Source organism: Bison bison, unplaced genomic scaffold (assembly GCF_000754665.1).
Source record: "Bison bison bison isolate TAMUID 2011002044 unplaced genomic scaffold, Bison_UMD1.0 scf7180017864317, whole genome shotgun sequence".
In the NCBI taxonomy this organism is placed as follows: Eukaryota; Metazoa; Chordata; class Mammalia; order Artiodactyla; family Bovidae; genus Bison; species Bison bison.
Genome location: NW_011494889.1, coordinates 879,209 through 887,998, shown reverse-complemented (window position 1 = coordinate 887,998; position 8,790 = coordinate 879,209).

Genomic DNA, 8,790 nt, shown 5'->3' with positions numbered 1-8,790 from the left:
ATGTATGGATGTGAGAGTTGGACTGTGAAGAAGGCTGAGCGCCGAAGAATTGATGCTTTTGAACTGTGGTGTTGGAGAAGACTCTTGAGAGTCCCTTGGACTGCAAGGAGATCCAACCAGTCCATTCTGAAGGAGATCAGCCCTGGGATTTCTTTGGAAGGAATGATGCTAAAGCTGAAACTCCAGTCCTTTGGCCACCTCATGCGAAGAGTTGACTCATTGGAAAAGACTCTGATGCTGGGAGGGATTGGGGGCAAGAGGAGAAGGGGACGACAGAGGATGAGATGGCTGGATGGCATCACTGACTCGATGGACGTGAGTCTGAGTGAACTCCGGGAGTTGGTGATGGACAGGGAGGCCTGGCGTGCTGCGATTCATGGGGTCGCAAAGAGTCGGACACGACTGAGCGACTGATCTGATCTGATCTGATCTGATACATACTATTAGACATTAGAGTAAGTAAAGCTTGTCCCTGCTCTTTTTTAAAACGATTTGGATAATGAAACGATGCCTTATTTCCTTTTGCTTAATTATTTACTGAAGGCATGAAATCATGCCGGCAGCAGGAGGATCACGCGCTCCCAGTGGTCTGCGGGCTTCTCTCCCTTATACCTCCTTCAGGCTTCTGCTTACCCTTCGCAACAAGACCCTCCCACCCCTTACTTAAAGCTGCGCCGTCTTCCTTATCTGCCCTTTTGCCCCATGCCACTTACCTAACCTTTCCTACTAGATAATGTGCTTACTATTATGTTTATTATTTCTCCAGGTTAGGATGTTGGTTCTTTGAGGCCAAGGGTTTTTGTTTTACTCCCTGCTGTATTCCTAACACACAGAATAGTGTCTAGCACACAGTAGGTGCTCAATAAATGCTGAGCAAATGACATCTACGATGACATTCATTCTGTGAGCCAGCAGAAATCAGGAAGCTGCTTTGGGAGATGTCTTCTCATCATCCTCCCTTACTTCCAAGGCCTCTCCATCCAAGTTGGAATTTTGTAACATCCTTCATTTTCCTGTGCTTCATCCAGCCCAGCATTTCACATGATGAACTCTGTATATAAGTTAAATAAGCAGGGTGTCAATATACAGCCTTGACTTACTCCTTTCCCAATTTTGAACCAGTCCCTTGTTCCATGTCTGGTTCTAACTGTTGCTTCTTGACCTGCAGATAGATTTCTCATGTGACAGGTAAGGTGGTCTGATATTCCCATCTCTTGATGTTTTATGGTTGGCCTCAGAACGGTCATGGCACTAGTGAGTGTATAATGAGGCTCAAGGTCCAGCAGAATTTGAATCTTCCACAATCTTGCACCTAGTTGGTTCTAACCAGTTTTGGTCGCGTCCTGTGGCCGTATCATTCTTTTCAAGGTTGTGCCCTGCCTCCTTCCCTCCTGTTCACCTCCATTCCCTTGATCCTGTGCTGTCTCTGGCAAGTGGAGCTTCACCAGCGGTTTTCACTTGCACCAACCCTCCTCATAGCCCCGGTGAATAGCATGTGCGGGCAGTCGCAATGGGATGTGATAGAAAAAAGGCCCCTCTCCTCTCAACTCTAACTTTTGAGCTGTAGGATAAAGGACATAAAGATGAAGGATGAGATGAAAAGAAGGGTCAGGAGGGTGGGCATCCTGTAAAGAGTTTAATTTGCTCATAAGTAGTCTGGTGTTAGAGAAACAAGTGTAAGGAGGTTTTATATTTAATTTTTACATCACTTCTTCCTTCTCTTGACCACCCCCCCCACTACTTTATCAAGCCCCTGGTGGCTCAGTTGGTAAAGAATCTGCCTGCAATGCAGGAGACCTGGTTTCAATTCCTGGGTTGGAAAGATTCTCTGGAGAAGGGAACAGCTACCCACTCCATTATTCTGGCCTGGAGAATTCCATGGACAGAGGAGACTGGCAGGCTATAGTCCATGGGGTCACAACTTTCACTTTCAGTTTGGTATTAGAGAAACAAGTGTATGGAAGTTTTATATTTAATTTTATGTCCCTTCCTCCTTCTCCTGACGCCCTTTATCAAGCCCTTTCACCACCTGTAAAATGGAGTTGATCATTTTGGCTCTATCCTGGAGCACTTTGGGGAATTCAACACAATTGAGAACTTGACCCTGGGCAGAGATCGTGAAGGGCCAGCTACAAACATGACAGACGTTGTGCTTCATGGGCTGAACATTCCCAGAGGAGAACATCTCAGGGAGAGATTCCAGCTTGAGGCACTGCGAAGTGGCGGAAGGCATCCCAGGCCCAGTTTGAGTGGAGAGAGAGGAGGAGATGGAAGCGGAAGTCCCTTGGCTGTGCTCTCTGTTCTTTCTGCTGTAAGGCAGCACTCTGCAGGGCAGGCAGCTTGCCTTGCTTGCCCATCCGCAAGCTCTCCTTTCTCTCCAGCTGCGCGGGGCTGAGTCCCTTGCATCGCGGTGGGGGAAGGGGAACAGGACCGAGCCCGGTGGCTCAGCACCTGCCCAGGCATCCATCGGTTCTTCTGCACCGTCCTGAGCATCATTGTCCCGCATCCGCTGTCCAGGGAGCAGGCCTTATTCCAGCGTATCCACAGTCAGACTCAAGGTCAGAGCATGTGCGGTTCAAGGGTCACGGTGGACTTTCAAGTTCAATTAGCCTGCCCTTTATTTTGAAGATGAGGGAGCTTCAGGGGCTGGCAACAGCAGGTCCAAGATGAAAGGTAGGCTTTTGTGTGGGGACTCCCAGGATCAGAGTGTGGAGGGAGGGAGGGAGTTGGGGGGTCTTCCCTGGGATCTGGCCCCTCACTACTGAGTTGGGGATGGGAGGCAGGAATAGGACCCCTTAGTTGGGAGCACCCGAGTCTGGGCATGGAGGGAGAGAGGAGCAATACTAAGGAAGGGGAGGGGCAGGAAGCTGGGGACCCTGTCGCTTTATAAACCCCATACAGATTCACAAGTGGAAGTGACAGCACTTATGCCCTGTGGCCTGTGTCCCAGGAAGCACGGAGCATACAGGTGTCTAGTTGCAGGAGATTGGAAATGAAGAGGATAGGAAATCCCTGCCCTCCAGGTTTCTGTGTAGTGCTAGAGAAGAGGGATAGATCCCCGAGCGCATTGCCGCATTCTTGGTGTCCAGGGAGGCTGGCGGCCTGGCTCAGGTGTCTGAATTCTGGCCTACCCCGCTCCCCAAGTTGGTAGGAACTCAGGACACAGGAGGCGCTCAGGGGCGCAGAACCTGGGAGCTGGGGTCAGGGGCCCTGAGTCCTAGCCGACCCTGTCCTCTGTTTGCACAGATCCTTGCTGGGAGGGTCAATAACATCCTCCACAATGACCCAGGACACACAGTCCTTCTCACCATCCTGGGCCCACACCCCTTAGAGCTGTCCAGAGTTCAGAAAGAGTTCAGAAAAGAGCCAGGAGTAACACCAACAAGGGCTTTCCTGATGGCTCCGTGCTAAAGAACCCACCTGCCAATACAGGAGCTGAGGGCTCGATCCTTGGGTTAGGAAGGTCTCTTGGAGAAGGAAATGGCAACCCACGCCAGTATTCCTGCCTGGGAAATTCTGTGGACAGAGGAGCCTGGTGGACCACAGTCCATGGGGTCACAAATGAGTCTGACATGACTTAGTGACTACACAACAACAGAACCAATAAACCACTGAAGCAGTAAATAGGAAAGTATTGTGCACGCGCCAAAAAGGACAGTTTGTAAATGGGGAGCAGTCAGACCGAAACATGGAGTGAGGCTCCGAGGAATATCGTTATGAAGCAGCTTATACCGTGTGGAGGTGCTTCTGTTGACTCTTCACGTTCTTCTCAGTTACCGATTCAGAATTATTTACAATATTAGAAGTGATCAGTTTTTTGGTTACCTCGTATCAGTTTGGGGGAACAATTGAAGCTTTGCATATGATTTTCAGCAGCCAAAGGAAGAAGCGATCCAGGTCAAGTTAACCTTGCTTGTCTTGCAAAAGAAGCTAAATTAAGTTTTGCTTGTATAACTAAACTGAACTTGTCTGCTCAGGGGATTTTTGAGTCTGGTCTCTGTTTGTGTTTGATTTTAACAGGCCAGACGTCTCCCACTCATGGGTGGGCAGAGTCTGACCTCCTGGGGGCATCTCGAGCCTGAATGCCTCCTTGTTCTGTGAGGGTCTAATGAAATGCCCCTGCTTATTAAAATCATTGTAACAAATTCACCTCCTGGATTTTGGTCCCATCTCACACCAAACAGACCTCTCTCAGATAGGATTTTAATTGGCTTGCTGGACTTTTGGATGCGATTAATGGATGAGCTCTGATTCGGCTCCAGTTCTGAGTCTGGAGGAAGGCCTGAACAAGCAGTGCCGGGGTGTCAGCGGGTTGGGGTGCACAGCCAGTTAGCCTAAACATCAGTTAGCTGCTGGTGTTAAGTTGTTCTGGGAGGGAGGAGCCTCGAAGGGCAAAGACCAAGGAGGATGGGGAAATGCTCCTCTAGCCCCCAGGTGGCGCTAGTGGTAGAGAATCCGGCTGCCAATGCAGGAGACAAAAGAGACACAGATTCCATCCCTGGGCCGGGAAGATCCCCTGGAGAAGGGGATGGCAACCCACTCCAGTATTCATGCCAGGAGAATCCCATGGACAGAGGAGCCTGGCGGGCTGTGGTCCATGGGGTTGCAAAGTTGGACACGACTGAAGTGCGGCTTAGCATGCACACACGCAGTCCCACCATGGTGATGAATTAACTTGCTGCACTGATTTCTTAACTCGGACAAGGTCTCATTTTGTGGGCTCCTCTGACCCTGGTGTCTGTTCCTGAGCTGCTGAGCCAACAAAGACTCACTCACACCGGGGAGGTGAGGGCTGACCACTTGCAGATCAAAAGGCAGGGGGAGGGCAGGGCAGTGGGAAGACCAGGGACTTGGGGGATCTGGTTGACTTGGCTCGAATCTGGTGGCACTTGGTCCTGATCACCTTTTGCTGAGGGTGTCAGGCTGCAACCACAGACCAGCTCAGGCTTCAGTGCCAGAGGGACCTGGTGCCCAGCCAAGCTGTGCCCTTTGTTGGCTGCATCAAAGTCACCTAAATATTTTTTTCTTAAACCAAACCTTTCTTTTCTTTGTTTTAACCAAACTTTAAAAAATTTATTTTATTAATATTTTTTGGCCACACTGTGCAGCATGTGGGATTCTGGTGCCAGGGATTGAACCCACACCCCCTACGTTGGAAGCACAGTCTTAACTACTAGACTTACCAGGGAAGATCCTGAAGTTATCTAATTTTTGAGGATGTTTCTTCACTTGTGCAGAGGGACTGAGCATCCATATTTCCCAGGGTGGTCATGAGGGTAGAATGTAATTTTGGTGTAAAGATGCCAGCCTCAGTCCCCTTCAAGTACCACCCACCTGGACCTGCAAGGTCTGATTGGCTTTCTGGCCTTCCCTCTGACTGCGGCAGAGACAGCCGGGGACCTGCAGTACCACTCTGCCCTCTACCCCTCAAACATTTCAGCCTGTCCGTCTCCGCCGGACACCTCCCATCAGCTTTTAACATGCTCGAGTCTCTGTCATGGAAAGCATGATAAAACAAAGCAAAACAAATCAAAAGTCTCCCTCCACTCCAGGGAGTTGTCTTCACTCTTTCTTGTAACAGAGAACCTTTATAATTTAGTACAAGTCAATCACTAAGGGGAGTGTTGCCTAGAGCTTACATTATGATGGCCCATCTCTGGACACCATGCCTCCCAGGTCACGCTAATGCTAAGTCACTTCAGTTGTGTCCGACTCTGTGCGACCCCATAGATGGCAGCCCACCAGGCTCCCCCGTCCCTGGGATTCTCCAGGCAAGAACACTGGAGTGGGTTGCCATTTCCTTCTCCAATGCAGGAAAGTGAAAAGTGAAAGTGAAGTCGCTCAGTCGCGTCCGACTCTCAGCAACCCCATGGACTGCAGCCCACCAGGCTCCTTGGTCCATGGGATTTTCCAGGCAAGAGTACTGGAGTGGGGTGCCATTTCCTTCTCCGTCCAGGTCATGAGCATTAAGCTAAAATATATTTAACTCGCAGGAAACCTCCTGACCAGGCCCACATGTGAATGGCTGCAGGGAGGAAGAAATGAACACATCTCCTTTGGAGTCTGGCCAGAATTAGGACTTTCCCTTCTCCCCTTTTAGGATAAAAGGAGTCTGACCTCTAACTGGGGAAGGATGATGGTTCTTTGGGACACTAGTCCACGGTCTTCTTGGGCTGCTGGCTTTCTGAATAGTCTCTATTCCTTGCTCCAGCAGCTTGTTTCTCCACTTATTGGCCTGTTGTGCAGCAAGCAGCGTGAGCTTGGGCTAGGTAGCAGTTCTCTCTGTTCTTCATCTCCCATTTATTCAACTCACCAACTCCCTTCCATCCCGCGACTCCCATGAAATGACCCTCCCTGGCCTCCTCATGGATAAAGCCTTGGTGTCTCGGTAGCACTTGCCCGCACCGCCCATGTCTTTTTCCATATGCTCTTCTGTATCCTTCATGGCTCACATCCCGAGAGCCTGCTCAGCTGTTTTTTTTTACTTGCACCATGTGGGGTCTTTATTTGCAACATGTGAACTCTTAGTTGCAGCATGTGGGATCTAGTTCCCCAACCAGGGATTGAACCCCGGGCCCCCTGCATTGGAAGCACAGAGTCTTAGCCACTAGACCAGCCTTCCTTATAGACTTCACAGGCACATAGGGGCCAGCCTGCCTGAGTTTGAATTCTGGCTCTTTTTCTGCCAGTCTGGGAACCAGTGGTGAACCAAACTGGACATGGTCCCTGCACTTGCATGGGCCAGTGGGAACCCGCCTTCATTCAGATAGTTGGTGGCATCGTGGGGACCAAGGCCGAGGAACAAGAGCTGTGAATGCAGACATTTGTAAAATGGGGATAATGATGATGATGGCGTTAATAACAACAGTACCTTCTCAGGAGGGTGCTTGCGAAGAAGAAATGAAACAGTGCGTGTGAATACTTTACCAGAGCCTGGTGTCTCAGAAATGCTTAATCGATGTAAATTACTTTTATTACTTCTTTTGTACCTAAAAGTACTGTGTGAAGCCCTCCCAATGTATTGGGGTCGCTCAGAGAAATGGAGGTGGTGGGAGGCAGAGGAAAGGAAGAAGTCTTATTTCCGTAGTCAGAACTCCTCTCAGACACCTGCTGAGTGAGATATTATCACTCGCCTTTGGGCTGAAATGGGAGGCAGTGAGTTATGTTTAGAAAGGGGAGCTTCTCTCACCTCTTGAAAGACCACAGATTAGAATTAACCTTATTAAAGTCAGAGCAAGCGCTCAACGAGGCCAGGAGGGGGATAGTCTTTCATGGCAGCTGTCTTCTGTCATGCTCCCTGCTCTTTGCAGCCTTTTGTGGAAGGAGTTGCCATCCCTCAGCTGCCATAGACAGTGGGGTGGGGTTTCCAGACTTTTGGTGGGTACAGTGGGAGGCTGGAAAAGATTCATTCAGGGACTGGAGGGCAGTTGAGACACTGAGGGTTCCCAGGAAATTGTTCAAGGCTTTTGGGAGAGTCTTCAGAGACAGAGAAACCAAGCACCCCTAAACCAGTTTTGTGTATCATGGAAAGGGGAGAAGAGGACCTCCTCTCTAAGGGGAATTGGGTCCTAAAGTAGAAACACAAAACTTGAGGGGCTTAGTCCTATTTGTCTCAGTTCTGACTGCACATTGAGTTCCTGGGGAGCTCAGAAATGTTATGGTCCAGGTCCCAGCAATTCTGGGGTGACTCCTAGGCTCCCCATATGATTTTTTTTGCTACCCATCATGATCCCCATATGATTTTAGTGTGCAGCCAGGGTTGAAAATCTCTAATTCATCCTTTTTATCTTGGAGGAGACTAAATAGAGACTTTGAAAGCTTAAATAACTGACCACAAATAAAGGTCATACAGTGAATTACTGGCCACTGTGTCTGCACTCAGGCCCAGGGCTCTCCCTTGGAGCCAGACCTTGGCTCTAACACTTTGGATTGAACTTACAGAGAAGAGCTACAGTCTTTATGTCTTTAAACCTAGATCTGGATATATTATTTGAATAATACTCTTGGAGAAGGAAATGGCAACCCACTCCAGTGTTCTTGCCTGGAGAATCCCAGGGACGGGGGAGCCTGGTGGGCTGCCATCTATAGGGTTGCACAGAGTTGGACACGACTGAAGCGACTTAGCAGCAGCAGCAGCAAGCATACTCTTAAGCTGAAGTTGAACGGTTCTATGAAGACCTACAAGACCTTTTAGAACTAACACCCAAAAAAGATGTCCTTTTCATTATAGGGGACTGAAATGCAAAAGTAAGAAGTCAAGAAACACCTGGAGTAACAGGTAAATTTGGCCTTGGAATACGGAATGAAGCAGGGCAAAGACTAATAGAGTTTTGCCAAGAAAATGCACTGGTCATAGCAAACACCCTCTTCCAACAACACAAGAGAAGACTCTACACATGGACATCACCAGATGGTCAACACCGAAATCATATTGATTATATTCTTTCCAGCCAAAGATGGAGAAGCTCTGTACAGTCAGCAAAAACAAGACCAGAAGCTGACTGTGGCTTCAGACCATGAACTCCTTATTACCAAATTCAGACTGAAATTGAAGAAAGTAGGGAAAACCACTAGACCATTCAGGTATGACCTAAATCATTATACAGTGGAAGTGAGAAATAGATTTAAGGGCCTAGATCTGATAGATAGAGTGCCTGATGAACTATGGAATGAGGTTCGTGACATTGTACAGGAGACAGGAATCAAGACCATCCCCATGGAAAAGAAATGCAAAAAAGCAAAATGGCTGTCTGGGGAGGCCTTACAAATAGCTGTGAACAGAAGAGAAGC